The sequence below is a fragment of the Phalacrocorax aristotelis genome, chromosome 22 (assembly GCF_949628215.1).
Source record: "Phalacrocorax aristotelis chromosome 22, bGulAri2.1, whole genome shotgun sequence".
Taxonomy (NCBI): Eukaryota; Metazoa; Chordata; class Aves; order Suliformes; family Phalacrocoracidae; genus Phalacrocorax; species Phalacrocorax aristotelis.
The window spans coordinates 5299477-5326451 of NC_134297.1; the positions used below are offsets into that span (position 1 = coordinate 5299477).

At 53.6% G+C, this 26975-nt stretch overlaps 1 protein-coding gene across 2 annotated transcripts in view; it reads left to right on the forward strand.

Moving 5' to 3' along the window:
- OPCML (opioid binding protein/cell adhesion molecule like) overlaps positions 1 to 26975 on the forward strand; it is a 305952-nt gene that overhangs the window by 872 nt on the left and 278105 nt on the right. The gene's annotated exons all lie outside the window — the stretch shown is intronic.

The following is a 26975-nucleotide window of genomic DNA, read 5'->3' on the forward strand; positions in this document are numbered from 1 at the left end:
CCCTCGGGCAACCTCTGGCTGTAAAAGATGGGGTCACGGAGCTTTTTGCCCTTCAAAGTTGGGCACCTCCTGTGCCCTCCCTCTCTCCCGAGCTGTCGTGCTATTCCCTGTGCTCCCCCCCATCCCTGCTTCCCTGATTCCTGCCAGGCAAACTCAGGTGCCTCGCTCCCTTTTGCAAAGTGAAAACGAGCCCCACAATCCGTGCACCCCAGGGGGACCATGTCAGGCTGCGGCGAGGGTGCCGCAACCTGCACGAGCCGAGCAGGTGGCTCCCAAAATGCGGGTTGGCCTCGTCCCTGTGGCTCTCCAGGGGAAGATGAGGGGGGAGATGCTGGGTTTGGATCCAGTGCTGGCTCAGTGCTGATGCTCGGCGGGTGGGTCGTGGTGGGGCAGCGAGCACAGCCCTGCGCTGCATCTGCGGGGAGGGAGCGATGGGGGCGGACAGCAGAGCTGCGGGGGGGGGTGGGTGGGGTGGAAGTCACCGGCATTTTTTGGACAATGATGCGCCCTTTTAGCAGCTGAAAAAATTAGGGTCCCTGTGCAAGCAGATGGGGACTGGGTGTTGAGTCTCTGATCCGACCTTAACCCAACATGTGTTTTTCATGACTGTCAGCGAGAATTATGTTGGGCTTGGGAGGGCAGGGAAGAGGCACGGCTCTAATTTCAGCAGCTTTCCATGGTTTAGTTACAGCGCTTGGCTGTGCAGGGCTGGCGTGTGTGGGAAGAGGATGAGGCTGGCGGGGGAGAGGTTAGCTGTGTCACAGCTGGAAAACAGCTCTTCCCACAGCTGTGATGAATACGAGGGGACTCAGGCTAAAACTTGCTCGTAGAGGCTCATTCTGCGGGCCCTTCCGCATCCCGGGGTCCCGTGGCAGAGCGGTGCCACGCTGCAGCCCGAGCGGTCAGCAGGTACAGGAGCCCCTGGAACGGGGCTGGGTCCCACTGGTGCTCCGTGGGTTTATTGGGAGGGGTGATGTGCATTAGCCCTCGGGGCCCGCGCTGTCCCCCGGGGCGCGCGTTGGCTGGCTGGGGAGCACCGATGAAGGACCTCCGGTGGCAGTGCCTCCAGCCCTTCCGCAGTGCCTTACACCAAAATGGTGCACCTATCGTGGAGCACGCGAGCGTGGGAAGGATGCCGTGGCTGCCTGAGCTGCCCGCCTTTGCCAAATGCAAGGGCTTTTTCAATTGAAAATATTGTCTTGAGCGAGATAAGGCAGGTGCGCCTGGCGTGGGGGCAGCTCTCCTCGCCAACGCTGTGCCGAGCAGAGAGTCGGCTCTTTCACCCTCTTGCTAGATGAGCTTCCTCTGGGTCAAAATTGCAAAGAAGCGGATGCAAGGCAGCCGTGCAGGTCAAATGGGAGGACATGTGGCACTTGATGGGCTGTCATCAAGGTGTCCTTAAGCTGCAGGAGCTGGCAGAGACCTGGCACGGAGCATCTGTGGGGTGCTGGTGCTCTGCTGCAGTTCCTTGGGATGTGGCTGTTCGGCCCAAGGCCTGAGCTAGCTCTGACATCTGTATGTGCCAGGGAAGGAAAAGGCCTGTGCACTTAAGTCCCCCGGTAGCCTGGGAGAGGTTTCTTGATCCACACTTATGCGGTTGTAGCTTTCCCTTCTTATTTCTGTTAAGCAGCAGTATCTGCTTTGGCTCTGAATGTCCCCCGAGCCAAACCAGCCCAGGACTTTTCCCAGCTGGGCTCAGCCGTTAATCCATCAAGCTGAAAGCTGCTGCCTGGATTAGAGGAAGGGAAATATTCCAGTGTGCTGGGCCGGCTGCTTGGTGCTTTGCCTTCCTGCCTCCACACCAACCACTTTCTGCCTCAAAGCACAGGATTTGAACATCTCCTCCTGTTTTTATTTTTGCATGGTTTGCAGAGGCTGGATGTTTTCCCTCTCTGCCCAGCCTGGCCGCAGCACTGATTTCAGTCGTGGTTTCACAGCTGTGGGCTGTAACGCAAGTCATGTTGGCAAAGCCTCCCTGGATGGCACCTGGTGCAGAAGGAGGTCGAATGGTCCTTACCAACCCTTGGAGCCTGCACCTTCCCAGAGTGGATTTTTTTTTTTTGGCTGTTTATTATTTGCAAGCGTAATCCCACGTGTTTTATGCAGGTGACGCTCCCCTGGGATATGCAGAGGCTGTTTGTGAAGTGCAAACTCTTCCCCTCTCCATTTTTATCTGAATCCTGCGGGAGTTTCGCACGGGGTGGTTAAAACGAGAAGGGAACCTGCTTTTAGAAGGTGTAATTAGAGTGAAGGGAAACATCACAACTTGAAGGCTCCTGCAGAAAATAGCATCGCAAAGTTGTTATTAGCTGTAATAGCTTATTTGTCAGTTTTTTCCTCTTTCTCTCACTCCTTCCTCTGTTCTCCCCTCTCCCCCACCCCCCCCCCCCCAACCCCCCCATTACTTTTGTTAAGAAAGATGCGTTTTTCCCATTGGGGCTCATGTTGTCTCGTTACCAATTTACTCTTGTGGAATCTAAAGACACAAAAGGTTAATGCAATAATGAAACCCTGACCCCTCTGGTCATAGATAGCGTCTTACTCTGCAGCTTTTCATTTCTTTGTAAGACAAGTTTCCATCCAAAATAATTTCGATGGCTTAATGCTGTTGTCATCTGGTGCCTTGGGGGAGGCAGGTTCCTGGCCATCGGTTGCTCTCTGAGGTGGGCTCCTTCCGATGGGGAGGATGCCGAGGATTTTTAATGAGCCCAGCACTGCAGGATGGGGAGGTGGAGTGCGTAATTTAATTGTCAAGCCGTTGGCAAATGCTTTGAACTCCTGGGCATTTTGGGTGCTGCTGTTTTGAGATGTACCGGGGTGGGCTGTGATGCACTGGAGAATAATTTGGGGCAGGAGGGAGGGAGTATATTTGGCTAATCTGCAGTTACAGCATGACATCATGGCTCTACAGGTGGCAAAAATCAATGTACATCAGCTTCCTCAGACACTTATATTGCTGCTTTTGCTGGCTTGGTGAGATGACTTGTCATGGCAGCAGCTCCTTTCAGAGGTCAGAAGTCTGGCAGTGCAGGGTGAGATGGATGATCCTGTTTTTCAATGCTCCTGGGCACTGGGGTCAAGATAAAGCTTGCAGAGCCTGGAGAGTCCCCCCCAGTGCTCTGCCATGACCCCCTGCAACCAGGACCTGCTTTCTGCATCCCCCCAGGGTCTGGCTGTGCAACCCCTTACCTCCCCTCTCTCATCCTCGCTTGGGCAGCATGGCTTTGGTAGTGGTTGTAAATCCAGTCTAATGTTAAGAAACAGACATTGCAGGAGTTAAAAACACCTTTCCATCCCTTCCTAGTACGGAGCCCCTGCCATGGGAGCGTGCTTTGCCCGCTGCCACCACCGCCTGTGATGTGGCCATCACACCAGTGGGGGATGCCAGACTAGTGGAGGGCTGCTGATCCCTGCCACTACGCCCAAGAATAAGTACCTGGAGCACATTAGTTCTGCTTTACTGTCATTTCAATATGAGTGAGAGGGACTTAAAGGGATTTTCTGTGCTCTCCCAAAGGCTGGGGATTGTAGCGGATAAGGCACTGCAGCCATCAATCCTCCATCAGTTGGAGATGCTGGGGAAGAAAGACGTCCCAGCAGGATGGGGAGCGTGCACTGGCAGGCATCAGCCCAAAAACACTGCCTGGTCTTCCTCTGCCTGAGGCTTGGGCTGTGGTTTCCCTGTTGGAGGTTGATTCCTCCGTCTCCTGGGACAGGGAGGAAGGTGGTGTTGGTCTTTTGGAGGATGTTTTCTTTCTGCTAGGGGGGAGCAGGAGCAGTGCTTGCTCTCCTCTCCAAAGGACGTGGGGAGGGAGTGTGACGGGGGAACGGGCACACGCAGCTTTTGCTCCGTGCAAATCCCTGCGACACAGGTTTCCAGAACAATTTGCTCTGGGGGCTGTGGGTTTCGGGGCCGGTGGCTCCGGTGGCTGCTTTCCAAAGTGGTGAACCTTGCTTCGCGTTTTCCAGCAGCTTCTCTTTGACAGCGTCTCCTTTGTGCGTTCCCTAGTTGCAGATGGCCGTGTGGAGGAGCTTTTGCTGGTGCGAATCCCTGTGAAAACTGAAAAAGGAGAGATGTTTCAAAGGCACTGATGGGAGCTGGGTACCTTAACCAGTGGCTTTGAAAATCTTCCCCAAAGGCTTGAATATTTGGTTATGGCGAATTTCAAGCTGCATAAACAGCTGTGTTCGTTTTTTACACTTGAATATGCAATTTGAAGTTTGTGCTCTGCTTGGTTAGAAACTAAAGTCGCTGGGTGAGGAGCGGGGAAGGAGGCTGCCGGGGCGCTGCGACGAACCCCGCCGTGTTCGCGGGGGAAGCGGGTGCCTGGGAAGGTTCCATTGCTGCAGCCAGGCAGGAAAAGGGGAAAACTTGTGGAGTTTTTTATGTAGCATCCTTTGTGACCCTGTGGCCAGCCTGGGCTTTGCAGTCGTATCCTTTTCCCATCCCCAGTTAGGCAAAGCCGCACACCGGTCCCCATCCCTTCTTACCTTCTGGCCTGAGCATCCGATGAGATGCTCTGGGCTGCTGGCTTGTGCAGGGTGGCGAATGATCTCAGCTGTCACACTTCTCCTTTTTGTTTAAACTTAAAAATAGTTTTTGCAGCTCTGCTGCAAATCGCCTTGCCTCCCAGTCATCTCTCCTTTTCCCTAATGAAGGCATGGTACTTAAAATTACCAATGCGGCAACAGCACATACAGAGGTGGCTTTGACACTTGCTGCTCAGTGGGTGGGTTTTTCCAGGGAACTCCTCTTCATTTCATGCTCAGAGGAAAGAAACACTTTCCTGCCTGCTTCTCAGAAGCTCTAGGACTGCGTTATCACCCTTGAAGGGTGACCAAGCGAGGTGACTTGCTAGGTCTAGAGAGGTAGGAATGGCATGGGATGCATCGCCCTTGTGAACCGATGGTAGCGTCAGCCCAGGTACTGTGGGGTCCAGCTGAGCAGGACCTTGGAGCTGGTGGGCTCTCCCTCTAGTCCCAGCTTAGGCTCAGAGGGCAGTGGTTTGGGGCATTGGTTTGAGTTGCGTGGAGGTGGTGGGCTTCTGCTGGCAGGGCCAGGGAAGAGTGTTTTGCAGAGATGTCTCTTCAGGGTCATCTGAAGCAGGGAGTGGTTGCACGGTCACAGAAAGCAGAGATTGTGGCTTCAGGGGCTTTCTGGAAAGGGGACTTGGTGATTCTCGTGGGTCTCATGTCCTGGATCTGTCTCCATGGGCTGAGCTTCCCAGATGGACACGTCAGCCTTGGGCACCAAGGCTCAGCTAGCTGCAGAGACCCATCGGTGTTGAGAGCAGCCTCCTTGGGAGGAGCCCTTTTGGGGAAGCTGGACCTGTTGCCTGTGCGGCAGAGTCATGTGTGCGCTGAACACGTGTGAGATGAGGCAAGGAAGGGGGAAAAAGAAGTGTTATTTTTGGATTTACTTTTCTGTGAATTCAGCGCTAGCGAAAAGTGCTGGATTGACAGCTCTGAAGACTGAAGCGGGCTGCAGACCGTGGGGAAGGGGTAGCCTGGTAAACCTTCCTGCCAGCTCCATGCTTCAGGATGGGATGCTGGGACAGGACCTCGTCGCCTCAGACTGGACAGCAAAATCACGGCGGGTGTCCTTTGTGTTGGCCAGGGCTGATGCACTGGTGGGGTTTTATGTAGAGGATGCAGACTTCTCAGGGAACAAGCTGGGTTTACCTGTGCTTGATGCAGCTTTGTCCCTCGTGGCTCACCCTTTGGTGAGTTCCTCACGGTGCCTCAGCCTCAAGACGACCAGCTGAGCCTGCAGCAGGAGGGCTTGGGCTTCCTTCTGGTAGAGCAGGAACATTACCCTTTCCACTAACCAAATTGCCCGGGCACATTCCTTCCCCATGCTCCTTGCAGAGCATGGAAGAAGAGGTCTTCACGTGGGGCTTCGGCCCCTCAGAGCTGCCCCAAACTGGTGAGACTGGGGTGGACCAGGCTGCCTGAGCCCCACGACGTGCTCTCCAAGCAGCGTTCCTCTGCTGTCCACGTGCCAGCCCGTCGCCTCCTCTTGCCCAACTGTTTACTTCTGGCTTTTGTTTCCTGGACTTGTTGCTATGCATACAGCGTGTGGAAGGAGCTCCAGCAAATATAGGCCACACTTTGATTGTTCAGCAAGCTGGAAAATGATGATTATAATTTTTGACAGAAGGGAAGGAGGGGGAAGGAGATCTCTGGGCTTTCAAATCTGCTCTGTCATAAGCAGGATCTTGCAAGGGCCTTCTGATGACTTCTCCCGCCCCAAAGGAAATGGCGTTTGCATAGCAAGAGGGGTTGGAGGAAAAATTCCTCTCTTAGCAAGGACAAACCACCACTTCTTTCACCAAGCCTTCCACCTTGTGTGGCAGTCCTGTCACAGCGCATAAGCGAAACGCGGTTGGTGTTGCCCGGTGATCGAATGGGAAGCATCCGAGAGAAACCTGGATGCTGCTAAAAAAAGCCCTGTCCCTGTTAGAGCATCCTTCGTGGTGCAGCTGCTGGCGGCGGCCGTGGCAGGGTGCTGCCTGCAGCGCCAGCCCCAGGGGACACGGGCATCGGGGTCCTTAAAGCCAGCCTGTGCAGAGTGTCCTGAAACTGTCGGGAAATGAAGCCCAAAAGACCCCACAGACTTATCCCAAACAGGCAGCTGCATCTGGGGCCACATCACGGCTGGACCTGTCTTGGCACGTTCCTGGGTGCCAGCAGAGCCCGTGGAGACCTTAGCTGCTCCCACCGTGCCCCTTCCCAGCTCAGCGGTCCAGACAGTCGCCGTTGGGATCAGCTGCGCAGTCCCTGCTGGATCTGCCAGTTTATTTTATTTAACAGCGTTGGCTAATTTCCACTTTAATTTTTTTTGTTGTTGTTTATTTTAATACGATCACTTCTAATGAGGCTAATGACATTTAGTCTCTATGGCGGCGCATTTTAATTTGGTCACCGAAATGTCAGCACGAGGCAGCCGCCTCCTATCTGCCCGCGACAAAAGGCACCGCAGACAAAGGGGCTCTGTCCCCGGCCGTCCCTCGCCCTCCTTATCTCCTGCCTCCCAGGGACGGGCCAGGACATTTGGCAAAGCCGCCGTCCCCTCCTCTGCTGGCACCAGGGGTGCGGGCTCGGCCGCCAAACGCTGCAAGGATGAAAAGCGAGGGCTGCCGGAAACGCAACCTTTTGAGGCGAGCCAGCGCAACATAATTAATCAGATGTCAAAACCTCTAAGCAAAGTTAGCTTTGATCGGCAGGGAAATCTGTCAAATAGGTCATTCTGCTGCCCGTGGTGCTTTTCTCTCTCTCTCTGTCCATCCGTCTACCTTGCCATCTCTCCTTTCCGTGGCTGGGGTGGCAACTTGCTATAGCCAGGTGCAAAGCGTGGACCAGCATCTCCTCGCTCTCACTGGAGCCGGCGGCAGGGCTGGGGCCACGGGACGAAGCGGTGGGGGTGCTCGCGAACCCCTTTGCTGAAATGCTACAGGGTTGGAAATGGGACAGCGGGGCGGGGGCTGGGGTAGGGGGTCCGTGAGCTGAAAGTGGACGTAGGCGTTTGCAGAGGTCGAGGTGATCAAATGCTGCGGTGTGAAATCGGAGGGGGCTCTGGCGCAACGCTGGGGTGTCAGGAGCAGCCTAAAACCCAAGGGAGGTAGTGCTAGGCTTGCAGGTGGCTGTGCTGGCGAGATGGCAACTTCTCTGCGTTGTGTTGTACTTGAGTCCTCTCAAGTCGTTGAACCTTAGAAGCCCAAGGCATTTTGCTTAAGAATGAGTCCTTTTTTCTGCAATCTGGGTCCAAAGGCAGCAGAATTTGGTCTGCTTTCCTTTGATCTGTTCCTCCTCTCCATTCTAAGTACCAGGAGTGGATGAAGATTAAAGTTTGCAGCTTCTGAGCAAACTAGGTTGCTCATCACTGCATGCTACTCAATTACCTGCTGATACCTCAGGAGTGAGAAGGTATTGATCCTGCTTGGATTTGAACTTGTTGAACCAAAGAGTCTGGATGTTTCAGATTTGTTGCTTAGGACGTGCCATCTCCTCCAGGAATCAAAGCGCGATGCAGACTGTGTTTCTGTGCCCCTCAGTCCTCGGAGCTGATGGGAGATGGGTCTGTTGTCTCTGCCCCATGGGAAATGACCAATAAGTGGTAAATGATAGCATGTGTACTCTCCACAGTACAGGAGGGAGGTAGATGTAATGACTTTTGTGATGTGCATGAGGAATATCTCCATTTTGCTGAAAATCTGTCCCCAGGAGCTGTTTTTTTCCCCCCATGCGGGTGGTTTTCCATGTCCTCCCGCACACCATCTCTTTGTGAGCACCGCAGGCTGCTGAAGTGCCTTTGATGGCATCCCCTGCGCCTGCCTTCCTCCTGTCTTCTGCTGCCTGTCGTGTTCCCAACCACAAATAGCCTATCAACTCAAAACAAAAACAAAAATTCTCCCAAAATTACCTGGTGAGAAGAGGCCTGAGGGACTGGATCGAAACATTTATTACTGAAGCGCGGTGGTATCAGGTCTTACTCTCGCGTAGTGGTTGTTTCCAGTAGATCTTAAAACACTCCACGAAGAGGAGAAATTTCATTGTGCCTGGTTTTGCAGACAGGGAAGCCAAGGAATAAAGAGGGAAAATGACTTGCCTGAGGCATGTGCAGACATGTGTTAAAAGACGTGTCCTTGCTGTAGCTCCAAATCCAAAGTGGAGGTTTCTGCATGTTTTTTCCTTGTGAAACAGTGGATTTCGGTTTTTTCATTTGAGAATAACAGGAGAAAGACTGTGAGATCAATACATTGGGTCCTAAAATCCCCGTGCTGTGCTGCTGTGGAGCAGGAGCATCGTGGGGCTCTGGGCTTGCATGTACGTGACCGTCGCAGCCACTGATGCCCCGATTAGTGTCACTGGCTGAACCACACTTAAGGCGGCAATGTCTGGAGGTATTCACAATTAGCAAGACACTTAGTCTGGCTTTGCGAGTCGAGGGACGCCCTCTGCTCCTCTCAAAGTTGGTGGGAAGGCAGCACGTGCTTGATCCCCCCACCCTTTCACGTCTCGCCTCTGCCTGCCTTCCCCCAAGGTCTGAGAGCGATGATCTCCGAGGTGAAACAGGGAGGTGAGCAAAGAATAAATTCTCAGGCATGCTCTTCAGTCAGTCTTTGGGCTCTAAATGGAAAAGCTCTTTGCAGTTTAACGGGGAGCACGCATTTGTCCCGGCAATGCCTGCCCCGCGCCTGCTTTGTGCGCTGCAGCATCTGCCGGCCGCTCCGAGGCCGAGAGCAGATACCTTTGCCAGCCTTTCCGTATCCGCGGGATACTTTATCTTTATAAAGTAGCAATAAGTGGACAGTATAATATATTTCACTTTTAATAAGGTGTTGCCAGTTGCACACACTCCGCAGAGCAATTAGTGTCAAAAGCAGCTAAGCAATGGCGGGGAGCTGTAATTCGACTGTTTACCGGGTTGGAGGATTTATGGGCTGGCGTTGCGGGGAGCCGCGGTCGCAGCTTGGCTGGAGATACGGGAGGTGTTGTACACTGGCTTTAAAACCACACGTCTCCGGGCTGTTGAGAGCCCTGCCGAGTCACGGCAATTCTTGAGAGAGAGGCCCAAATGAGCCGCTACTTCATTCTGGTGGCCGCCCCAGCTCCGAGGCTTGGGAGGATGCCTCCAAAAGGGGATGCTGAGCCTGCTTGGATGTGCTAGCCGGCCCGGCGGTTGCCCAAAAGCCAGCTGGGGAGGACCTGTTAGCTCGTTGGGCATCGGTCTGGAAGGCGAAGCTTTGTGGCGTGAGGTTGTCCTCATCGAGGAAGGGTCGCATCTGGATCGAAGGGATGCTCTGGGCTTGGTTGGTACGTGGGCACTGAGCTGATGGAGATGAAGTGACAGGGCTGGAAAAGGGGAGTTTTCAGGTCTTGGGGAGGCTCTTCTGCATCCTTCCAGCCCATGAAATAGGTGGAAGTATCCAGAGCTGTTGGGAGACCATACTTGGTGGTGCTGCTTCTTGTGAGATTAACCCCTTTTGCCGCTCGATGTTTTCTATCCCAGGCATCCAGAACTTCTTGCTTTATTTTTAATTTTTCTGGGGCATGTTGGGCAAAGAGCCTTCAGTCAGCTCAGCCCAGGGAGGTGCTTGTCTCTGCCTCCTTCCCGTGAACTGAACATCCCCTGCTTTTGTCTGGGGACTCTCTGATCATCACAGGTAACACTGTGCAGTAGGAAGACAGTTTTTATAAAGACTGCCTGCGTGTTGATCTCTCTGCCGAGGCAGTCAGCTAAGCGATCCTGCCAGAGCCCTCCTACCCAGATCTAACCGAGCTCACGCTGGCGCTTGGAGAGCGGCTTTCCGGAGGCTTGGCCCAGCAGTCCTTGGCTGGCAATAGCTTCGTGGGAGGACAGAAAGCAGTGTTATGCTAAAAAAGTGTTGTGGATGGAGGTGCCACTGTGCCTAACGGTATGGATCGGGCTGCAGATGCTGCAGATTCAATCCAGCCCGGGTCCACCAAGGGGAAGCAAACTCAGTTTGTGTCAGATCTGATTTCGGGGGTGTGAAATCAGCCCGTTGAGGAATGCACGTGAAAGCGCCGGCTTGCAGCTGCTAACAAAGTGAGGCGTGATGCCAGGGGTGCAGTGGATGGGTTTTGCACCCCTAGGTGCCATTGGCTCTGTGCATCTCTACGTGCGCCCCTCGCAGTGTTCACCGTCCTGGACCCTGGGGCAGCCCCGCTGCCCAGGAGAAGCCTTCACCTTCTCCCGCAGAGGGAACAGCCAAAGCATTTGGTTTCTAGGGTGAGCTCAGGCAATATTTCTGAGCCTGTGCCCCTGCCTGCTCCCCCTTTCCCACCCCCTGTTTCTCAGTTCAGTAAAGTCCCAGTTTCTTGGGTTTGTTCTCCGAATTGAAAGCCTTCCATTTTCACACCTCTGTAATTGGTGCTATCTGTTGAGAGAAACTCTGCAACTCCAGCCAGCCAAGGTCAGGAGGAGCTGAATTGAATTAAAAGGAGTAGAAATTGGTTCGAGGTGGGCAAAGGGCCGCGGGGAGAACTATGCAATTTCTCTCCTCGGGGCTCCTGATGAGCAGAGCGAGCGGCAGCTTCCCATCTCAGCCCGCAGGGGGCTGACATCGGCCCACCCACACCTTAATCTGCACACCGAGGTGGGCACCTCTCAATTGCAAACAAGGAAATGAAACCCAGCATCTCCTCCTTTTATCTGGTCAGCAGGACGGGGCTCTGCTCCTCTGGTTCCTTGGCTAGGATGCTGACAACTGTCACTGAAATGACCTTACGATGATTAAATACAGCAAGAAATGATATTTTTAATAAAAAAACTAAAGCTGTGATACAAGCCGAGGACTAGGAGATTTAAGATACTGTGCAGTAATCCTACCTGTAACTCAAACCCGGGTGGAAAACCCCCAGTGCTCTCAGACTGAGTTAAGGGTGATCATCCTGGTGTTTGGATCATGGTTCCCCAGGCTCAGTCTCTGCTGGCTTAAGCTCGTGTAAAACCAGAGCAACTTCAGCCAAAGCTGATGGATTTATAGCCCTGTGGTAGAGCTATGGCTGGAGAGTGTGCTGGGAAGTGCCATGGTATGGAGTTGTCTTAAGGGAATAGATGTGATGCTTTTAGCTTTTACAGAGCCGCCTGGAAATTTTCGCGCGTTTCCCCACCACCACCCTGAAAAATGCCTATTTCTTCACTCAGAGAATGTGTGAGCACTCTTTGCTTGGCTCTGGAAAGTTCGCTTGTCTTGAGGATGCTGTTTCTAGGAGCAGGAAAAGACCCATCCTGGGAAGGGAATGCTGTGACCTCTAGCCCCTGCTCTGCCCTTATCCCTCAGCCTACAGAGCCTCTCTTCCCCAGGCCAGGCTGGGCTGGCTTTCTCTTTTGGAGCCCTTCTACTGGGTGTATAATTAGTGTTTATAAGGGATTTGGCCCTAGGTCTTCCCCAGCCCAGCTAAGTGTCCTTGACTCTTCAGAAATAGAGCCGCTCTCGCTTTGGTGCTGGCTTGGTGAGTATTCAGAGTAGAGTGGCTCCAACAGGATAGCGCAGAAAGGGGGAGACGTTTCAAATGGTGAAATTTCAGGCAACAAGGGAACAATTTTCCACCCACTTCTGAGCTGGAGCTAAGCCCTTCCAGTCTCTCTTTCTCTCGCTCCCCAGCTGGGCTGGCACCGGGGATGTGCCATTTATTAGAAGCAGCGAAAAGGCACGTGGCCAAGGTAGCCTTGGAGGGTGCCAAGCGCAGTACCCTGGCTGCCCAGCTGTTCGGAGGGTGTTCTTGGAGGATGTTCCCCAACCCCAGTTTTTTCCCCCAGGGGACTCGGTGCTTGTGGCCTGGCTGTCCCCTGCTCCCACCCTCGGCCAGGAGAGGAGCCACGGGCATGGCTGCAGCCGGCAGAGCACCCTACGGCCGCCCCGGGCCCCCGCTCTGCTTCTCTTGTAATTTATACAAGAGCAAGCCGATGTTCCCTTTTAAATTGACAAAGGCAGAGAATGGAGCCCGGGAAGCCCTCTGACCCCAGAGCCCTGGTCCATGAAAATTACAGGCACTGTACAGCGCGTTTCCTCTTGATGTACTTGCAGTGGGGAGATGCTGGTTAATTTGCCAGGACTCAGAGGTGACCCGGGTTTAATAAAGAGGATTAATGGATTTGAGCTAAAGGTCTCAGCTGTTTTGAGCTGATAGCCTTCTCCTTCGAAGACACTACGGCAAGGCACGGCTCAGCCTCTTGCGGGGAGAGGTGGAAGCGGCTCGCTTAAAGGAGCGCGCGGCTGTGTCAGCAGGTGATTTCCTCGGGGGTCAATTAGCAAAGCCAGGTATCCCGGCCTCGGTCTCCGCCGGCACGGGCAGCGCTGCTGTGAGGCTGCCAACCCGCCCCGTCTCCTGCCTGTCATTGCTGCCTCCGGAGGCGGCAGCGGAGCAGGGGGCTGGTGCTGCTTCGGGATGTCCCCTTCCCTCCCCGCCTGCGGGACACGTGTGCCGTCCCGGGGGCAGGGGGACGGCTGGGTGGCTGAAGGCGAAGAGCATGCCATCTGGGCACAGACCTTGCGCTCAGCCTTTTGCTCCCCCTTTTGGGGTTTGAAGCCGAGTTTGGGCTCAGGCCCGTCGTTTCTGCAGCTAGCCCTGTGCTGTGGCTGGTTTAGGCTAGGCGATGGCAGTGGTGCTGTCCGGCCAGCATGTCCCTGTGGCAGTGCTGGCCTTACTGGGACGAGCTGCTGTTTCATACCAAGCCTGGCAGTGCTTCCCACAGTGGTTTATGCTCTTCCCTGACCCCTCGGGAAGGAGAGGCAGGGTTTTAGGGATGGCTACACCAGGGGGGCTCCGCAGTGGCGGGGACCTGGGAGCAGCAAAGGTGATGGTTTGGCTCAGGGGCTGGATGCCTGAGCAGTGTCACAGCGGGGTGTAGGGATCTAGGTGGGATGGAGAGGGAGTTTCTTGCTTGGGGAGGAAGAGAAGGATGCCTGTGTAAGGGGTAAGCGGTGTAAGGGAGCTGGTGGCACGGCTGAGCGTCAGCTGGGGGGCAGGCAGGAGCTGTGCGAAGGCAGTTTGTCTCAGCAGATCTGCGCTGCCTTCCCTGCAGGCAAGCCCATACATAAGGGTTAACAACAGCCCTGTGAGAAAGATCCCACGGGGCTGTCAAAACTCATAGCAGGAGTGATAGGCTGCCAGGGGCTGTGATGGGGAAAAGGCTGAGCCGAGCCGCTGCCATACCCCCCTGCTCTGCATCCTCTCTTAATGTTCCTAGCACTGAGAGCGCAATGAATTCCCTGTAGCGTCCCGCTCCCTGGCCCTGGAGTCTCTGGCGATATTCCCGTAATAAGTAAGTGGAGTACTTTGGACGGAAGCAGCGAGGGACTGGGCCACTTTCCCTGCCGGGAAAATGTATGCACGATCAATGCAATCAGCTCGCCCTTCAGGTCCTTTTTGGGTTGGATGGAAGAGATGCTCTGACTGAAAGTCATTTAGTGAGTAGAGAAGGTGCAATGAAATTACAAGCTGTAGCTTTTAACAGCTCCTGGCTTCTGCCTTGCCTTTTTCTTATCCAGCAGCATGCCTAGTATTATGAAGCATTATTCTCTTAAAACCCCATTTCTCCTCATTTCAGAGGGGTAGGTAGCACCCGGCAATTCATCCTTTGCCAGCCACGGGTTGTTCAACAAGAGATCTCAGCCTCCAAACACTCCCGGCGTGGAGCTGGGTCATCTCTAAACTATTACTTCCCTCTCTAGGGCCAGCCGCTGACCTCTCTTACCTTGGCACCCATAGGGAAATCCAGACAAATGATTTCCTTGCAGAGCTGAGCATGAGGTCAGAACTGAAGCCGTTTGCACTCTCCTCCCAAGGAACCCCACAGCTCTGTGGGACAGGGAGCGAAGGTATTACATGTATCGTGGAGAAATTAAGTACAGGAGCCTGAATGAATTATTCAGCAAATACACTTCAACGTGATGCTCTGTTACGACGGATCCTGATGCGCTGCTGGATCATAGCTCCAGATGGAAACCACGGAGGGATTTTGTAAGGGGGGCGCGTGGCCGCACAAACCTTGAGCATCGTTGGGAATGAAGACACATCTTGTCCATCCGAGTCTGTGTTTGGGTCAGTTCAGGCTGATCCTGGCTTTTTTTTTCTGTTTTGTCTGAAAATGTGTGCCCCATGGGGGACTTTTCCCTTTATAAATAGGCCTATTTTTGAGTCGGTGCTGAGATGAAAAAGAGGAGGGGGAAAAAAAAAAGGAAATCATGAGTTTGCTGTCATTTCATGTCTTGTGCTGCTCCTACTAACCAGCCGCTGCAGACCTCGGCGCGCTAGCCTGTCTGGGAAATAATCTTTAATGCTCACAAGTGGCCAGGACTCGGGTTTTGTCTCACGTCTGCTTGCTCCAGCAGCCAGGCAGAAAGCAGTATCACCTCCGTACCATCATCTTCCTCGGGAGGTGTGAGGGCAGGCTCCTGGCAGGGCTGCGTCCCTGCCTGCCGCGGTGAAGGTTTGCTGGGGTGACACAAGAGATCTGGCTGACGGCCTTGGGCTGTGTTCCTTGATCTGGGGGGCTGGCGACCAAATTTAGCTGTGCAGTAGGTGGGTGAAGCATCTATTTTGGTCAGCGAGGGGGACTCGGCCGGTGCGCAAAGCTTTGGCCCCGCAGTCGCTTCCCCGAGGCTGCTTCCCAGGTACACCCTGGCTTTGGATGCGAAAAGCAACTTTGCAGTCAGGTCAGGCGCCTTTCCCTGGAGCTGAGCCCTGCACCGAGCCGTCCTCGCAGAGCTTGCCCCGCCGTGACCTGGGGGTGCCTCGGCGGGGACCCCCCCTATGCAACGGGGTCTTGCAAATGAGTCAGGCTGCAGCAGAGCTGCTACCTTAATGCATTCAGCCTGCATTGTCTCCCCTCTGCTGCCGCCTGTAATTTATACCCGAGATTGTCATGTATTATTTAGCTCGGCGTTGGAGATTAGAAATGCGGTTTGCAGGAAGGAGCTGGGCAGAGCATCCCCGGTGCTCCGCCTGGGAAGCGAACGGAGCGGCTCCGTGGTCCGACCCTCCGGCCCCGCACCGCCGCTGCGGCTTTTCCCAGGGTAGCTCTCATCCCGGGCATCAGGCCTAGCGCGAAATTGCTGTTCACCCCTGCAGCAGGAGATTTAATTATCATTAGCTTAGCTTGCATAGCTCCACGTGGTGTCGTGCAGCTGCGAGTTTATCTGGGCCTTTTAAAAATCCAGCTGCAATATATTTAGTTTTCTCCCCCCTTTCCTTGTGTTTTTATTCTTTGCCTTTTAGAAAAGCTTTGCCATCCTATATTGTTTTGGGCCGCTTTGGCAGCCTGTGACCACGGTGCATACTAAATGCGGGAGGAAGACGTGTATTTCAAGGAGGCTTGCAGCCAGGCAGCACTAGCAACCTGTGGGCATGCGGGAAAATATACATGTCCCGTTCCCAGGGCTTGGGCAGCTTTCTGCAGTATTTGATTTTTATAGCCTATCAGTTACGCTGGGAAAAATAAGTCAGATGCGTTCAAAAATCGCGTTTTCCTTCCTGGCAGGCTGTGAGCAGGAGTCGGGGTGGTGGCAGGTGTGGGAGGAAGGGAGGACATCCCTGGGGAATTTCTCTCTGTGGGCTGGAAAAGCCAAACTCCCCTAATTGCCCAGATTTTCAAGTTTTTTTTCGAGACCGCAGCAGCCCGTGCGAAAACACAGCCCAACCGCTCCACGAAACTGCTGCCTTTCAGCAGAAGTTTGTTTGCATCAAGCAGTTGCCACAGAACTTTCTTTTTTAACTCCAGATTGTTTTTTTTCCACAGAAAATCCGCTCTTGCTGGGAAATCCTGGGCAGGTCCTCGTCCTTTGGGCCAAATCCCTGGCGCGGTGACCTTTTCCCATGGTTTTTCCTACCCTTTCCTGGCCCACCCCACCGAGCCCTCGAAGCCGGTTTCCCCCCATTGCCAATAAAGGCAAACAAAAATTAAATCTATAATTATCATTACTAATTCCACTTAATTAGTCACAAGCCAGCAGCCAAATTGGCTTTCTCATAATTATCAGATAAGCAGTAAGCACATCTCATAGATTATAATTAACACTGCTTAATTAAAACCTAATATACATACACCCTTTCCTCAACATATGCCTAATTGGGTTCACAAACAGAGGGGGTGTGAAGCTCCCATCCCCGTTGCTCCCCCAAAGGTTCATTTGATGCCACTTCTGTGTTAAGTTGGTGGCGGGATGCTCTTCTTCGTTTGCTTTAAAACACCTCGGCTCGAAAAAAGGCGTCTCCCTGATGCATGATGAACCTGCACGAGATACCCTCCCAACTTAACTATTTTTTATTATTATTGTTATTGCTCCAGCTGTGACCCCTCCATAATCCCCCGTCTATGCTGGGCTCTGCAATAATAAAGCAGCTTGAATAAATTACGCTTTCAAAGGCGAAGGCCGGATTTTGGCGCTGAGCTCTGGAAATTGATGTCTCTCTTATTTCCTCCTTAGTTTCCTGAGTGGGGCTGGGAGAGGTTCCGAGGCGATGGTGAAGCCTTGTGCATTGAGGGCAGCTCTTGCCCTTGCTCGCACCCTCCCTGGCTGGTTGTACCTCTGTACGAAACGCTCCTGCTGACCCCTCTGCCATGGGGCAGCAGCCATGCAGTGCTGGGGTGCAAGAAGGACCTTGGTACCACCCTCCAGGGCTTGGATGAGGGGTTGGTGCTCGCAGGCACGAGGTGGCAAGCGATGGGGTAGCCTTTAGCTCCGCTTTCCCTGCATGGTGGTGGTAACACTCGTGGATGGGAAACCAAGGTCTGAGCCAGCTCTGCTGTCCCCGGGGAGCCGCCGCCTCCCGGACACCAAACCTTCGGTGTCCCCTTGCAGGTGGCCCGAAATGGTGACCGTGAGCAGGGCGCCCATCGCTGTCACTGTCTGACCTTGTGGCAATAATTACATCTTGTTCCCAGGGAGCCGTGCCTCCCATTTGCAGAGAAGCTCTCGCCTACTTGGCTGCCTGAGAAAAGCAGGAACTACTGATAGTGCTGATTATTAATTAGATCATTTGCTGCCAGTTTTTGCTGAGCTAATATCTGACTGGTGAGTTGATTCATTGTGGGAGATTTGTGAAATGTGATTTCTGTCTGAGAGATGCTGAGCTGAGCTCCTTGCAGCTGGGATGGAGGGAGGCTCCTTCTCCAGGTCTTAGTCCCAGCGAGGGCTCCCGGCTGGGATGCCGGGGCTGGAGACCCCTCCTCAGCGCAGGGCAAGACATGGGGGGTCGCCATCGAGGGTGCCGGTCCTCGGGGATGGGGGCTTCCAGCTGAGCCGCTCCGGCTGGCTGTTCCTGGACCAGAGCATTGCGGCTGTGGGTGTCGCAAGGGCATCCCACCACTCCGTGATGTGAGCTCGTCTCGAAAGGCCTATAATGCGGTGGCTGTGGAAAGTAAAGGCTTGGCACGTGTCCTGGTGTCGGGGGGAGGATTTGCGGATTAGAGATGTGTAATTGTATGTAGTGCATGACAAAACAAAATAAGTGGCAAAAAGAACTCAGTCGTATTAAGAATTCAAAGTAAGCGTTAAGCTTTTGCATTAAGGAGGAAAAAAATAAGCGAGCAAAATGTGCGACGCAAAATCCCCTTTCCTCTCTGCAGCCTTTGCTTGGAGCTCTTGCCCGCTGCCACGAGGCGCAGCCTGGGAGCGGTGCTGGGGGATGAGGGATGCTCTCTGCCCGTGGGAGGGAGAGGGGCCAACCACTTCTGAAAACTTTTCCCACCCGGGTGCCAGACTTGGATGGATTTGCTGGCCGGGGACAGATGTGCACAGCTGTGCATCTGGAAAGTGAAGGTGAAACACAGCCGGGGCTTCCTGGCTGGTTTTCCTGGTGATGTCGGCACGCGTTGGAGCAGCAGCCAGGTGCCTTGAGCTGGTGATGTGGTCCAAAGCCGGTTGCAGGAGGGGCTCAGCTGAGCCCCTGCTGCCGTGCAGTCGAGCATCTCAGCAACCGGTTGCTCGCGAGCTTTTCACTAGACCGCGTGAGGCAGCTGTATGCTTTTTTTCCATGGGGATTTCTCGCCATCATAAGATCTTCCCAGATTAAGTAAATAATTTCACATTAGCTTAATTAAGTCTAATAGACTCATTAGTTCACTCTTTGCGCATGTTCCCAGGGGAGCGGTGGCCGGGAACCGTGAAGAGTTGCTGTGGAGAATTCCTGTGGCATCCTGAAGGCAGGTGCTGGCAGCTGGGAGCTCTGCTCCTGGTTGAAGGTTGAGCTCCAGGTGGTTCAGGAGTTAAAAGTACACATCCTTGCAGCACCTTGAATCATAGGCAGGTCTTTCCTACCTAAAATGTTGCTGGGCTTTTGGGCTGGCTGGTGGCTGTGGTCGTGTGGGTGGGTGCAGTGTCCTGAGCAGGAGCGTGGTCCAGACCATCCCCTGGTGTCACAACAGCCTCCGTGTGCTTGGGGATACCTTGGCCTGCTTTGGACATGGTAGAACCATGAGACCAGTTTGGCGGTGCCGTGAAGTCAGACTTTGAGCTGAATTTTTTCATGCTTTTGCAGCGCTTCTGTTATTTCTACCTTATGCTGGCTCTGCGAAACCAAGAGATTCCTAAGCCCCCCACGCTCAGAAGCACGGAGAAGAGCCAGGGGCCTGACGCGATGGCAGGGTTTGGATGGTCCCTCCGGCTGCGGCACGGCACGGCAGCCTGCGGCACGAGCGGCTCCCGGATGGTGCTTTGCCCAAAGCCGCAGAGGGGGGGTCGCGGAGTGACTGCTGGGGGGCAGATGCTGAGCCGAGTAGCAGATGTGCGGGGGAAAAAGGCTGCGGCTTCCCTGAACAGAAGGTGATGGGGAAGGGAAAGAGCTGATGGAAGCTAAAATGTGCGGGTGTGTGCGGGTGCTTGCCAGGGGATGGAGCGTATCTGTTGGCAGTAGGGGAAGATTTTTGGCTTTCCTGTTACCTGCCTTCCTGGTGGTGTGCGATACTGGGTTATACTGCGGTGCACAGGACATCTTCGTGATGCATTTTAAAGTTACATCAAGGGCATTGAGAGCATATGGGTAGGTGACCTTTTTTGGCATTTGCATAAATCTAAATAAATAAAATAAAATTGAGAGAGGAAGGCAGGGACCCGTGGCTCTCCTCATTCTAGCGGCGTGTTTCCATCGCTGAGGAGCGGAGAGCACAGAGGAGGGAGGCAGACATCTGGTTTCCCTTTCAAAAGTGTGCCTGTTCTTTATTTATAAAAAATTATTGTATTTAAAGCCAATACTCATCTCTTGTACAGCAGAAGAGCAGAGATAGGTGGATGGATTAGAGGGAAGTGGACTGTGCATATAAATGGGAGTTAATTTTCTGTTTCTTTGGAGAAGTGAAACCTAGCTGAGAGCTGCGGGGTTGGGGGTCCCTGGTGGTGTTACGCCTTCAAAAGCAGCCTGAGAGGAGCCTGTCCTGGCCGCAGGAATGCTGCGTCGCGGCGTGCCAGGTACCATCCTCTCCTCTGCACAGCAGAGGGGCAGGGTCGTACGGAGAGCCGACAGCATCCCTTGGGCATTGGAGGGGGGGCAACTTGTGTTGGTACTCGTGGTTTTGAGGCTTGGGCCTCCGGATCCCACCAGCAGCATTTCCCTCTGCCTCGTGGTGTGGCGTGACTCTGGGTGGGCAGCGGGGTTTAGTCCTGGCTGCGCATCGACTCCAGCAGGGTTGGGAGTGGGAAGGGAATAGATTGAAATGCTAAATATACCCAGCAGGAACCAGCTGGAGCTGGTGGAAGCCTCAAATGTATACCTATAGAAGACGACGACAATGTTTCATTTACTTTGTTTTATTTCACAAGAAAAATCTTCACAGCCCAAACTGTCACTTTGGAAATAATTCGTGGCTGAGGATTTCAACACCCACTCCAATGATATTTTATTCTGACCCTAAACAAAATCAATAGCTTTTTTTCCCTCCTCCTTTTTCTTCTTCCTTGAGAAAACAGTATTTTTCAGCTCAGTGGAAGAAGAAAATAGATTCTGCCTAGTGTTGTTAAAAAGATATTATAACCAGTGTCTCTGGAAGTGTAAAAAGTACATGATCTAATATGTCTGAAGCAATTTTGAAAGGCTGCTTTATTTAGGATAATGGAGAAGCAGCAGTAAACCTCATAATCTTCCTGGATAAAGAGTACAGCAGGAGGGTTCAGAGCCACAGCTTTCTGCCCTGGCTCCTTTTTTTCACCTGTCGGAGCCAGGGTTCAGTGCTGGGTGGGCGCAGCGAGGCGGTGGTACCCACCGGCACCCGGGGAGGCGGCTGCGATGCTCCTGCCCGCCGGCATACCGGGGGGGGGGGGGTCCCACTTCGGGTCTGTAAAGCCCCTGTGGAAGGGAGGGGGTCTCTGGGATGCAGAAGGATCTGCGGGGGGGTTTAGGGCAGCAGGGACACAGCGGGGTTGTCTCTGGCACCAATGCTGCATCTTTTCATGTCCCCAACCTCCGAAAGCAGAGAGGAGCCTTCAGATATATTGTTCTGCTGGTTGTCCTTCTTGGGAATTACAGAAAATCTTGTTTGTCAGAAGGGAGGCAAAAAAAGAAAGTCTGGTGAATTTTAAAATAAATTATAAATTATTTTTTTAATAAATTATGAATACATTTTCTCTGCCAGGATTTGAGACTCTTCTGCTCTGATCAAAAAGTTTCTGAGTGTGTTCTCTTCCCCACTTACTCAAATGTAGATGTGTACATTTCTGCTCCTGATTTGATTTTATTTTATTTTGATGAATTTTTTACTCCACCAACAACAAATACTTTGTTTGTTCTTGACGGGCACCGAGGGAGAAAACTTTTGAAATCCTGCTCAAACACTTCGCTTGCAATCAGGGTGAGCGCAAAGAGCATCCTCGGAGCCACCCCAGACCCTCCGGCGCTTGGATGGGGAGCAGGAGGAGGCCGTGGGGAGAGAGGTGTAGAGGAAAAGAGGGGCTGGATGGAGCTGGTGCAAGGTGGGCTTGATGTGTACCACCAGCCCTGACGCTAACTGAGGTTGCTTGTGGTGTGAAAGCACTTTCTTGAAGGTGTTTTCAAAGGCCCGAGGTCTAAATCCTTTGAAATGAGCCCCAGCGAGCGTTGCCACCTTGCTGGGTGGTTTGCATCCTCTTGTCTCCATGCCAAGCTTCCAAGTGTCTGGGTTTTGCATCCGTGCCAGGCTCTGGCTCTTCTCTGGCTTTTGCTGCTCGGGTGCAGGTAAGGACCTGGTTCCTTGCAGACACTTTCTCCGGCTGCCACCCAAAACTGCTGCCCCGCAGCATGTCCTTGGGCCGTTCATTGGACTGCATAAAAGGGACTTTATTAGCCTTCCCTTCAGAGCATGACAGGGGCAATCACTCTTGTGGATTTTAATTAAAATGTTTAATTAAGCACAGTTCTAGCAGGCGGAAAAGTTAACGCTGATCCTGGCCAAGTCCCCGGACTTGGAGTTAGTGAAGGCGGAGGGGAGGCGGACATTGACGCAGAGGAGATGCTTTAAGCTACCCATCGGTAATGTTATAGGACTCCTGTTAAGAGCGTGCAGGAAGGGCAGGAGACGACCGCGGCCACAGTGACACGTGTGTGTGCTGGTTATTGATTCCTCTCTGGTGCCAGTCAGAGGGGAATGGTGGCTTCCTTGGATTTGCTGCCCGTGCTCCTGCTGTCGTAGGCTGGTGCTTCGTTTGCCTTTTTCATAGCGGTGGCTCCTCATCTTCTACCTGAGGTGCACTGCAACCCCCAGGTCCTTCTCAGCAGCTCTCCTGCTCAGCTGATCCCTTCCTCGCCTGTACCAGTGGGGGGGATTATTGCGTCCCAGGTGCTGAGCTTGGCACTTCTCCTTGCTTAGTGTCATAGGTACTCTTCAATATTTTGAAGAACACAGGTGGTGCTGTAAAAACAAATCCCTGAAGCGTGTTGAGGTTTGTAAAACTCATTTCCCACGTGGAGGTCGCAGGGATAACAGTGCCTGAAGTGGCAGAAGAGCCAAGGCAATGGCTGGGCTGATTGGCTACTGTTAATTGTACTAGGCCAAAGAGAAGATTGGCGAGACAACACCTGCCTGTGCTGGGTTTGGACTCTTTTTGCCCATTGCCTTGAAAGCACAGGTCTTGTACAACCATGGCTTTAAAAAAAGCATCAGAAACCAGTTCCTGAAATAGACTGTGGGGAAGGAAGGAGGGAAAAAACCCAGTGCAATGTACAGCCTTTCTCCAGGGAGCAATTACCAGCCTGAGAAAAAGCTATTAGTGCTCCGCTCCCTTAAACGCCTTTCCATGTATGCGCATCCTCTGCAGCTCCCTTCCCACCGGTCCCCCAGCAGCAGGTACAGGAGGAGCCGCCAGCCTGGGAAGGGGCCACCCAGCTCCTCCAGAGACCTCCCCGGGGAGCGGGGCCGGCGGCGTGGAGCATCGCTGCACCTCCCTGAAGCCTCACCCCATTCTATCACCTCTCCTCAGGCTGAAAGGGAAGGATGAGTCAGGAGAGCCTGATGAACGCGGAGAGCTGTTGGAGGACTCCAGCCTCATCTTGAAAGCGCTCTCCTTTTATAACAGGCTCCTGCTGAAGCTTTCCTGGTCCCCGCTCGCTCTTGCTGCTCGGCACTGGGTGATGCCAGCCCCCTTTGGCTCCTTGCGGTCCAAGCCACGTGAAGCAGCAACCATATCCCTCTGCCCCTTTCGGTTCTGCTGCAGGCCGGGGCTATGCTCACCTCGCTCCCGAGGTATTTCCACCACGAAGCACCACTCTTTCTCACGATGCATGGCCAGGAAGCCTCATGTCGGTTAACTTCATTAATACCTAATAGGATTCAAGCCATTTTCTTTATTTCTAAGTGTTGCACCTTAATAGGCACTCTGTTTCCTCGCATATCTCGTCATTGAAGGTGCTGTATTATCTCTTTGTTTCAAGCTCTGGGGAGGTGATGCTCCTGGGGGGGTTGGGCTTCAGGATGCCTGTGTTACCGGCTGTGGGGTGAGTTCTCAGTTTGAGGGTGACAGTTGTAACTTCAGGGCTGGTGGCCAGTATTATTGAGAAGCTGAGAATCTTCTCAGCTTCTCAATAATAACAATAATAATCCATGAGAAGCTGAGATTGCAGGGGAGTAGGAGGACTGAGAGGACCGGAGTTACCAGCTGGAGAGCGATGTGGTTTTGCTATCCAGTTAACACCTCGTGGAGCTGGGGAATATTTAGCTCTGGCTAGCAGGAGCCCCAGGGTGAGTGGCTGAGGGTTTAACAGATAGTGGTTCGGTGTGAAAAGCCAGGGTTCGCCCTGAGTTGAAGATGCAAATTGCTGTCACCGGTTCCCCAGTTAGCATCGGTGCCGGGGCTGGCCTTCTCCATCTCAGAGGCAGGCTCCTCCGCTTCCCCTCTCCGTGGCGATCGCTGACGTGTTTATTTCTCTGATTAATGAACTCTGCAAATTAACCTCTACGCTGCTCTATAATTGCTATTAAGGCTTCAAAAATCACTTAAGCGTTTCCGGCGCTTGCGAGCCCATTCCGTTCGGCTGGCCAGCATGGCGCGCTGATTGCAGGGAGATAGAGCCTGTCTCCTGACCTCCACGTTTACAATTAATTATTGCATTCAGCACCCAAATTACCCCCGGTCTCCACGTGCTCAGCTTTATCTCTCTGCACACACAGGCTTGGCTTTTAATTAAAGGCCCTTCAAATTAAATGAAAACAAATTCAATTATTGCCTCTCATTGGAACAGCTCACCGCAGACTCCTGACTATACTTCTTCTCTGTGGAGAACCTGGGGACCACTGGTCTCCCATAATCCAGTCTGACTAAATTTGCCTGGTCTGCTATTTTCCTTATCATCAGCTGAGCTGTCCTCTCGCCACCGGGTCAGACGTGGGCTTGACTTGCAGAGGAAGCCGAGGTTTAAGTGGTGTTGCCCTCTCTTGTCTGCATCTTCATATCATTGCCCTTCAAGGAGAAGATGCTCTTGTATGCTGTGGAGGGGTGGGACCGTCGTCATTAGTCTTCATTTGGGCTGCACTGGAAGCTAGAGGACCCCAAAAATGAGGGTTTGGCCTCCTTGGTGCTGGATACCCGACTGCCAGATGGTGGGACGGTGCCTTGCCCATGAGGGCTGTAGTGTTGAGAGGTGTACGCTTGAGCATGGAGTCCTGCAAGCCCCAGGTCTTCTCAAAGGGGAAGGCGTCTCATGGGAACAAGGACAACAATTTTCCAGAAGCGCTGTGACTTGTGTTATTGTAGTTGGGAAAGCATCACCGGTTAAGCATTATTTCTGGTGGCCTTTGGTATGGCAAAAACCAAGTGGCTCAGAAGGTTTCACAGCAGGTGGAAACCTTGGGAGAGCTTGGCTCAGACAGGAGCTCTTGGCTGGAGATGAGCTTCATTTAACCAAATAATGCCTTCTAACTTTTACTTGCCTTTTCAAGTGATGTTCTTGCCGCCCCCCTCCATCTGCAGCCCTCCAGGCAGAGTTCCTTAGCTAGCAAAGCATCTATTTGTTCCACACTCTAGCGATCCCCCAAAAGTCCTTATTCATCTCCCATGTGAAGGAGAGAGACAGAATGTGGCTCTGGCACCGCTCTGCCAAGTCATTCAGTCCCGGTTATTATTTTTCTCCCTTTGTGGAGTTTGTGCCATCATCTGTGCTGGCAGGAGCTGGCAGGATGGACCAGCTCCAGCCTCGCTGATGTGGAGGGGGAAACCATCCAGCGCATGGAGGAGGGAAAACCAAAGTCATCAAGCATGCCCAAAACCCAGAATGATAATTAATGTCTAGGGTAGGGCTCTCTGGTGGTGTAAATCAGCGAAAGCTCTGCAGTGTTTTGCCAAGGAACATCAGCAGATGATCTGCCTCATTAGCTTCATCTATGGAAAACCCTTCGCTGGCTTGCAGGGGCTGCCCGTGCCTGGTGAGGGGCGGGTGGTGGGCGAGGGCACGGGCGCTGGGCAGCAATACCATGGAGGGATGCTCTGCCAGCACGGTTCAAAAAGCACCGGCCTGTGCTTTCCGGAGCAGCCAAACTCCTCATAACTCTCCTGCTGTGCCGAGCCTCTCCGTGTGCCGCTCTGTATGGTAATAACACGAGATTATATTGCTCTTTAAAAGGCCGCAGTGATCTCTTTTATTTTGCTCGCAGCCAAGCACTGCTGCCTTGCGGTGATTGAAGGTTAGGCTGCTGTGACCACCCGCTCCCCGCCTCGAGGGCAGCCTGCCCGCTCCCCTGTGCCGGTGCCTGGCTTTCCCCTTCATCTGGTCTCCGCTGGCCGCTTTCCCCTTGCTCACGGCCAGGCTCTCTGCTCGCTCGTGATGCGATGTCACCAGGGCCGCCGCGGTGACACCTCTCTTCCCAGGTCTGCGCAGGGCGTGGATGGGGGGTGGCAGCCCTTCCTTCCATTCCGAATTGGGCTGCGCGTTGGGAAGCGGGACGCTTCCCGGCATCCCGCCTCAGCTTGGGGTAGGGAGCATCCTGTAATGCCTCCTCGGAGGCTGCGAGGCTTGCTTCTCTCGCCCAGCCCTCCTGCCTCTGACCCGTGCGAAGGCACCTGGGTGACACGAGCAACCTGCTTGGCTTTCTAGTCCGAGGCAGGCTCTGGGTGGCCTTGCCCCCTCCGGCGCGCTGATAGCGAGCGGCAGAGAGAGGGAGAAGTGCCTGTAAATAACCACAAAGCATACGCGGGCTCTGTCCCTCTGTGCAGCCGCTGCAAGGGGAGGAGAGGGAGGCAGAGCCCGTGGAAAGGGGGGGAATTCAAAGCCTGGAGGAAGGGAGGCGAAGGAAAGGGTGGTAGGGACGGGGGAGAGGCAGTGCGGATGGATGCACGGGGGGGCTGGAGAGGAGCAAGCACTGGAGGGCTGGAGCAAGCTCATCTCGCTTGCCCGCAGGGTGCCTGGGCTGAGCGAGACGGCTCTGTTGGCATTTAATTTGTTGCTGGACACCGCGTCCCGTGGCTCGGAGAAGGGAGGGTTTCAAAGCCAGGCATTGCTTTGTGGGTTGGTGGGGTTTTTTTTGCTACCACCCAGTGTTTGGGCAATTATTAGTCTAGAGCAGTCTTGGAGGATTTTCTGCTTCAGTTCACGAGTTCCCCCTTGCTGCACAAACACTCTGATGGGGAACTGATTTTCTCTGTGATGTTCCCGCAGCCGCTGAGATGTCAGCTCGGGGTCTGGGGTACGGCAATGAATGTCTCCTCTCCATCAAAACCATCTGGAGTGCTTTAATAACACGGGGTGAGATCCCAAGGCAATGCTCCCGTTGTGGCCAAGGATTAAGATTAGGACGTCAGAGTTTGTGTCCGAGGGAATCGCGTTTTCACCTACCGGCAGCATCTTCCCATCAGTGGATCTCAAGGCGGGTTAATCCTCGCCGCTCGCCTGCGAGGCACAGCGGTGTTGGCACCCTCGGGGTTCAGCAGGGGGAAATTAGGTGCATGGGGAAAAGGCGCTTGTCTGGAGACCCGTGGTCCGAGAGGAGCCCTGACTCCCATCAGCTCTGCTAGCCCTTTGCTTTTCATTAAATAAATGCAGTGTAGTAAAGA